The sequence below is a fragment of the Otolemur garnettii genome, unplaced genomic scaffold (genome assembly GCF_000181295.1).
Source record: "Otolemur garnettii isolate 467f Iridium unplaced genomic scaffold, OtoGar3 scaffold00012, whole genome shotgun sequence".
Taxonomy (NCBI): domain Eukaryota; kingdom Metazoa; phylum Chordata; class Mammalia; order Primates; family Galagidae; genus Otolemur; species Otolemur garnettii.
In genome coordinates this window covers 2,209,626-2,217,335 of record NW_003852407.1, presented here as the reverse complement: position 1 = coordinate 2,217,335, position 7,710 = coordinate 2,209,626, and positions in this window count along the sequence as shown.

Genomic DNA, 7,710 nt, shown 5'->3' with positions numbered 1-7,710 from the left:
GTCACTCTTGTCCAATTCATCTCCAAGTCCTGTCACTGCCCTCTGTAATGTTCTCCTCATCCACCCCTTAACCCCTCCTCTGTTAATAACTGCAGCCCAAATTCCTATCATCTCATCCTGGACCTCACTGAGCTGTACGTAACCACGCCAAACCCACTCACCTAGTCCCTTCCACTCTGTTCTTCCCATTGAAACATGAGTTGTCTCAAAACCTGAGTTAGATCACACAAGTTCTCAGTGACTTCTTACGCTGCTGAGGGTGATGGCAAAACTCACTGGCATGGCCCATCTGCCCTGGCCCCCACCCCTCCACCTACCTGTCCAGATTCATCACCTCCCACCTTTTTCTCATTTTCTCCTGTCCAGTGAGTGGCCATCTCTCAGGTCCTTGAGTGCTCACACTCCTTCCTACCACAGTGCCTTTGCACACACGTTCTCTTGCCTGCATGTTCTCTCCACCCTCCCAGAAGCAGATTTTGAGACTGGGACTTCAATTCCAGTAGTTTATTGGAGAGGTGATCCAGAAAGCGCTGGTAAGGGAGTGGGGGAAGTGAGGTGAATCAGGAAAGGGGAGGGAGCCCATGTGAGGTGTAGCTATGGATTGGCTCCTGGTGAGGGTGGGTGACACTCAGATTCAGTGGGGCCCACTCAAATATGCCTCACAGTTGTCTACCCCAAGGGTGAGGAAGTTCAGGGTAATTTCTATTGACAACTGGCTGAGGGCTGCTCTGGGGATTGTCAACTTCCTAGTACTTCTGTCCTGTCCTGTGCATGGGCTGAGGCCATTCCTATGTCCAGAGAAAGTACTAGGGCAGAAAGTCATAGGCGTTTGCAGTAAGAAGACACTGCCACCACCCAGGAATGTGATGACAGAGGACCTGGCAGGGCATTGGTGGCATCTGCTCCCTGTGCACCTCTTCTTCATCGAGTTAGTCTCCAGTCACTGTCAGATCTCAGGTCAAGCACCACCGTTCAGGAAACGATCCTGGACCTCGAGGTGCTCAGGTATCCTTATTGTCAGTACTCCAGTCTCCACAGTCCTGTCCCTCACAGCATTTGCCACAGTGGGATTTTCTTCTTAATATTTGTCTCTAGCCCTAGACTGCAAATGACACGGGGCTATGCCTGTTTTTACTCACCTCTGTGTCTTTACTGATATTGCAGGGGCCAGCTCAGGATTTATGGAATGCAGGAAGGATGCCCTCTAATTTTATTCTCCCCCACCAATGGAACATTGAGCACTGTTTTTTTTTCTTTTTTTTTTTTTTGAGACAGAGCTTCACTTAGGGCACAACCAACCTATCTTAGCTTTGTGTTATAGTCCATCTCTTTTAGAGAGAAACTTCTGTTACTTTGGTAAAGAAAAGGTATAATATTCTTGGGAGTATATTAGTCAGAACTCCAACCCAAACTACTGCCAGGGTGAAAAACAGGAGGCCAAACATGGGCTGGTTGGGAGGGTGTGGAAGAGAGGATCAGGGGTACAGGGATGTCATCGAGTCTCTTTCCATTTGCTTTTCTCTCTTTCTTATTCTGACCCTTTCCCCTGAAACTCTTTGATTCTCTCTGTTTTCCGCATCTTTTTTCCATCATGGATAGGCTCCTTTCGCGTAGAAGAAAAGATGACTGCTGACATTCCCAGGGACACACCTATAATTTAGTAGCCTCGGTATCCAAATACTAGATAATTGGTCCTGCTTGAATCATCCGCCTGTTCCTTGGACCAATCTCTCTGGCGAGTGATAAGGAATAGCATGGGATGATTTGCCACCCTGTGGGAGAGGTGGAGAGGGGGCTGCTATGCCCGGCAGCCTCCCCGGCACCATATGGAGGGAGGAAAGGAAGCTGCTGCTACTGAAATAAGGGGAAAATGCTAGATGCAAGAAAACAACAGCTATCCCTATAAAAGAAACTGATTTGTTTTTTCATTCATTAATTTATTCAGAAACTTACTCATTTATCCAAAAAAATCTATTGATTCTCTTTTATAACTGAATATCTCCAGGCATAGGAATACAAGACAGTTGCCTTCCTCAAGTAACTCAGAGCAGTGGAAGGGAGAGACAAGCAAACAACTACAGTCGCAATCAGCTTTCAAGACCCTCTGTTATTAGAGTAGCCCAGCTGCAGGAATTTGTAAAGTAGAGTTCCTTAGCTATTTCCAGTGAAGCTGAGCCCTGCCATGAACATGAGAACCATCTTCATTCCTTCTGATGCCAGCCACGACAAAGCTAATTAGTTGTCCTTCCTCCTTTTTGGTGAAGTCAGGGGTGTGTGTATGAAGATGGGGAGGAGGAAGCTCAAAGAGATATTAAACATCTTCTCAGACAAAGATTCCCTCTAGTAAGGGAAGATTATGAAAATTCTAAGAGTTCTCTGATTAGTAAAAGCTCGTAATCAACGCCTATGGCATAGACTGCAAGAATCAACTTTCATGTTGAGAGCTGCAAGAATCAATGCCTTCCTGGTTTGCTGGGATAACATCTTAGCAAAATTTGTCTATACACTAAACTTGTTAAATATCAAACATTTATAGCACTGCAATTATTTGATCATTTCTTAAATGGTGTTCTCAATCAAGCATCCTTCTTACAGAATTTTAGTGACCTTGGCCAATGTTCCATAGAGACACCAATTCCTGAAAATCAATATTTAATTTGGAGAATTTCCAGGTTCTACCTGCTTGAGAGGTAAAAATCAAAGAATATGTTTCATAATACCAACAACCAAAGGCAATCACTGCCAAGTGCCTTTATTTCTCACTGAAAAATAACAGTGATTTAGGGTTAAGTTGGCCGGAATGGTTTGTTCTAGCAATAAAGGACTGTTTCCTTTAAGGTCTATATCCTTTGGCTATTTTACTGTTGCCTAACCCATAAAGAGACCTGCCCAAACATATGTTTCCAGCCCGCTACTTGCTCTAGCCTTCAACAGTTTAGGTCTGAGAACTCTCCTGGTAGGGAGATAAAGGGCCGTAACTCACCCAAGTTCTGAGATTTCTTGTGGAGAGAAGGCCTTTGTCATTTCTGTAGCAGGCTTCTTCATAATGCAACCTGCACTCTGACATGGGGTAGCCACACCTGTCATCTCAAGACTCCTACAGCAGATCAATCCTCAGAGTGGTTTCAAGGAAAGTCAGTGGCAGGAAGAGAAACTACCTAAATTTAACAGGAATAAATCTCTTATTGATTCAGCCTCAAAAGGCTTAGCCTAGGTAAGTAAACTGCATGACTGCACCACATATCCAGCTGAAGCAATAGTAAATCTGTTACAAGTTAGAGGAAGGGTCTTTTGATATCAATTAATCTACCTTGAACAGCAGAGGAGCAATGAAATAATTTTCCTAATGTCCCACCATGAGTGAGGGGTCAAGTCCAGGGTGTGCCCTTCTGGTACTTTCCTCTTGGTACTGGCTATGAGTAATAGAAGAGCCCACTGAATATTTTTTAAACAAAAAGAAAATTTTCTATCTTATGTAGTAAGACCGGAGGTAGCGAGGCTGCAGGGTTGGTTAACTGTAGGGTCCTAGTCTTGTAACTAAAGATTCAGGTTCCTCCATTATTCTATCCTCCTACTGTGCCATTCTCAAAGTGTTGGAATGTGACCTGAGGTTTTCCGTCATGATTCAAGAGGGCTTTGAGCATTGTTTCTGAACACATCCTCAACCAAAAACTGGAGTAGAAACCTCTCATTCTTGAGAAGAATAAGGAGAATGTTCTCCAAATCCCTAAAGGATTTCTTCTCATATTTTAGTGGCTGGAATTGTACCAAAAATGGCAAGGCAGATGGATTTACTGTGACTGGCTTAGACTCTCTGGGGAATCATCCCAAGACTGTTTTAGGGGGTCTGCAAGGTCCAAAATATTTTCATTCATCATAATGTGTTTTTGCCCTTTGGACTGTGTTGACTTTTCTAGTGTATTGACATTTTTGCTGGTGGTGCAAAAGTCAATGGTGTTAATGGAAGATAAAATTAGCACCTTATCATGAATCAAGGTAGAGGCATCAGACTATACCTGTTTATGAAAAATAGTCAATTTCATCTATAAATTCTTGATGAAGCTGCAAAACTCTAACTTTGTTGAATTGCAATCTTTGAGCACACATATTTTAAATATTCTGCATTGAAGCACTTTTGCTGTGACCGAGATTAAACATCTGTGTGATGATTGTCTCAAGGAGACGCTCTTCTGCAAATACTGGAGTTGCCAGCTAAACTAGCTGTTTTTTTCCCCGCCATGGAATACTATTTTTACTTAAAAGAACAACTCTCAAACTGTGGCTATTCAGACTTGGTTATTTGGAAGATAGGAAAATATTTTGTTGAAAATAAATGAAGTGAGCCTGCCACTTCAAAGAAAACAACCCATCAGTCAATAAAATGGAAAGGCAATAGACTGAGAAAAGTATTTGCTAAGGGGTTAATATTCAAACTTCATAAAAAAAGAATCTAAATGTATGTTTTTGCCACTAAACTGCATACTTCAAAATGGTAAAGTTAGTAAATTATATACGTTTTACCTCAATAAAAAACAAAAAGAAGATTAAATTGAGGCATTATTTGTAATAGCAAAAAACTAGAAGCAACCTAAAAGCCTATTAATAGGATATTGATTGATTTAATATGGAACATTCATACAATGGCGGGCTAGGTTATTAAAATAAACTCTTTAGATATGCATGTCTTATTACTGAAAGATCTCCAACATATTTTTTAAAAGAAAAAAAGTAGTTTCCATTAACAGGGGGTAAGGTATGATCACTGTTCCAGTTATCTATTGTTGTGTATAAATTATCCCAAATGCTGTGGCTTCAAACTACAACAGTCATTAATTTTGCTCACAAACCTGCATGTTGTCAGGGGTTGGCAAGAACAAGCTGTCTTGTTCTGCCTGGAGTCAACTAAGATGACCTAAAGGTTGAGGGTGAACTGGTGTTTTGGGATGGAATCATCTGAAGTCTTTCACTTTCACACGTCTGGCAGTTGATGTTGACTGTGGCCTTGAACGTGGCCTCTTTATGGGGTTGCTTGGCTTCCTCACAGCGGGGTGGCTGGGTTCCAAGATTAAGCATCTCAAGACACAGGAAGAAGAAGCTGCCAGTTTCTTAAGTTCTGGGCCAAGAACTTGGCACAGTGTCGCTTATACCATATTCTATTTGATCTTGAGTCAAACAAAGAGTCCAGATTCAAGGGGAGAGAATTTTGACTTTATCTCTTGAGAGAATAAATGTCCATTTATGGTTTAAGTTTGAAAACTTCCACGATCCCACTGTCTAAAATTTTGAAAGCATATACATGTAAAGTACAGATATGTGCAAGTTTTTTTTTTTTTCAGAGAGGAAAAACAAATGTTAGCAAATGACTACCTTTTGGGGAGAGGAATATGGGTTGAGGGTGGGATGAGCAGGACAAGAGGATTTTGATTTCTGATTTTGTACCTTAGGGTACTGTACCCTCCAGCCTGCTTGCAGTCACCACAGTTGTGGGCTGTTAATTTCCAAGGCTCCAGCAGAGCAGGACAGTGATACTGAGGAAAGTTCCAATGTCACCCGCGTCACGGATGTTACAATGTTGCTGTTCTTTCCGGAGATTCTGTAGTTTTTCTTGAATAGACACTTCTAGGGTTGTCACAAACCTTTTATAAAGTTTTAGAGTTCTGAAAAGTTGATTCTGACAGTTTTTGCAGGTTTTCTTATTGCTTTTATGGAGGAGAGAATTTTCAGAGGTCCTGGCCTCACCATTTTTGTTGACTTAAATTCATGTATCGTTACTGCTTTCTTCTGTATGTATGTTTTGTAAACTGGGGTTGCAAGAGGCAGATAAAGCAGGAGTTGAGTGAAGGGTAGAATATTCTATTTTTTATTCTTTTTTAAATTAACATAATTTAAGTGTGCTATATAAGTTTAACTATAGGTTCAAGTGTGCCAGGAGATTAAAAAGGTTGAAAAACACTGGTCTAGATTGAAAGTTTGCCAAACAAAAGAATGCAGAAGTCTCCTTACTAGTTAAGTCTACCCCCTTGCCATCCTCAATCACCCACATGATAAGTGGAAATTTGATCTTAATATCCTATTGTTCTAAATCCTTCAATGCATTCTACTTTCACCCATAGAAGAGACCTAACATCTGTGTTACGTGTCAGACACTATCCCAAATGCTTTGCATGAATTAATGCATTTGATTTTTTTAATGACCCTGTGATGTAGATGCTAGTTTTGTTGAGTGTCCCCATTCTACAGACGAGGAAGGCAAGGCACAGAGAAGTTCAGAAATTTCTCACAGCTAATAATAGGAAGAGCAGGTCCTTGAACGAAGGCAGGCTGACGTCAGAGCCTGTGTTGTGGGGCCACTTCATTATCCCACCTCTAAACTTCTTGCACCATCAACAAGGCCTCCCCTGCAAGCCCCAAGATGAAGACAGGGAAAGCATGATGTGTTTGAGAAATATCCAGAAGGCCCAGTCCAGCCAGAATGGAGCTATCAACCCAAGATAACGCTCTAAAGAAAATTAAATATAATACGTTGGGTTTACCTGGGGATAAAGAATAATAATTATACCCTGGAATGCATGGAATTGTAAACTATCAGTGCCATTGGTGAGGCAAGGGTCAGAGGAACTTTTATTAGCAAAAAGAGATTTACATAAACTGCTTAGAAGCAGAGTTCATTGGCTCCAGAGGTTCAGAGCAGGAGTTGTTGCCAGTTCATTGGTGCAGATGCTGTTACTGAACGTCTTATCTGGATCTCTGCAGTCCTGAGGAATGACTAGTGATAAACCTTATGAAAGCAGGAGATTTGTGCAGGATGCAACAGAGTTTCTTGGGGTTTTTTAGAAAGTCCTTGGAAACAGTTCTTATTCCAGATATGTAAGCATGAATGTCCTCTCCTTTGTACTTTCCTGGCCTTAGTCTGGGTCTGACAAAAGTGATTTCATCCTGGCATCTGTGACTTTCACAGAGCCATCAGAAGGGGAGAATGTTATTACTCTAAGATGGAGTAGTAGAGGGACAGATCAAGTAGGGCCTGGTGTTCCAGGGTAAGGTGCAGGGAGTTTATTGAATGAGGCATGGAAGGTCCTTGGAGGGTTGAAAGCAGGAGTGATAAGACTTGATATGTTATTTTAGAGAATTCCTCTGGCTTTGGCTGGAGAATGGAGGTCACCTTGGACTCAGAAAGATCCAGCAGGAGCTTGTGCAGTAGTCCCCATGACCCTCTGTGTGCTGTGCTGCTCCATGCCTTCCCCTTGGTCCCCTTGCCATTCCGCCATTGTCTATCCAGTGAAGATCTATCTTCATAATATTTGTTCTTTGTCCCCTAGTTCCTGGCACAGAGCTCCTAAAATCCTTAAGACACAAACAGAGCCTCTTGTCTGAGACTTTTCATACCCAATTAAATTGCCTGTCCTTTTTCATGCACCCACAGGACCCATCCTGAGTATCTTATTTTACCACTCTGGTGTAATAACAAAAATATATTTGTTCTGGCTCAGCGCCTGTGGCTCAGGCGGCTAAGGTGCCAGCCACATACACCTGAGCTGGCGGGTTCGAATTCAGCCCGGGACTGCCGAACAACAATGACAGCTGCAACCAAAAAATAGTCAGACGTTGTGGCAGCTGCCTGTGATTTCCAGCTACTTGGGAGGCAGAGGCAGGAGAATCATTTGAGCCCAAGAGTTGGAAGTTGCTGTGAACTATGATGCCACAGCACTC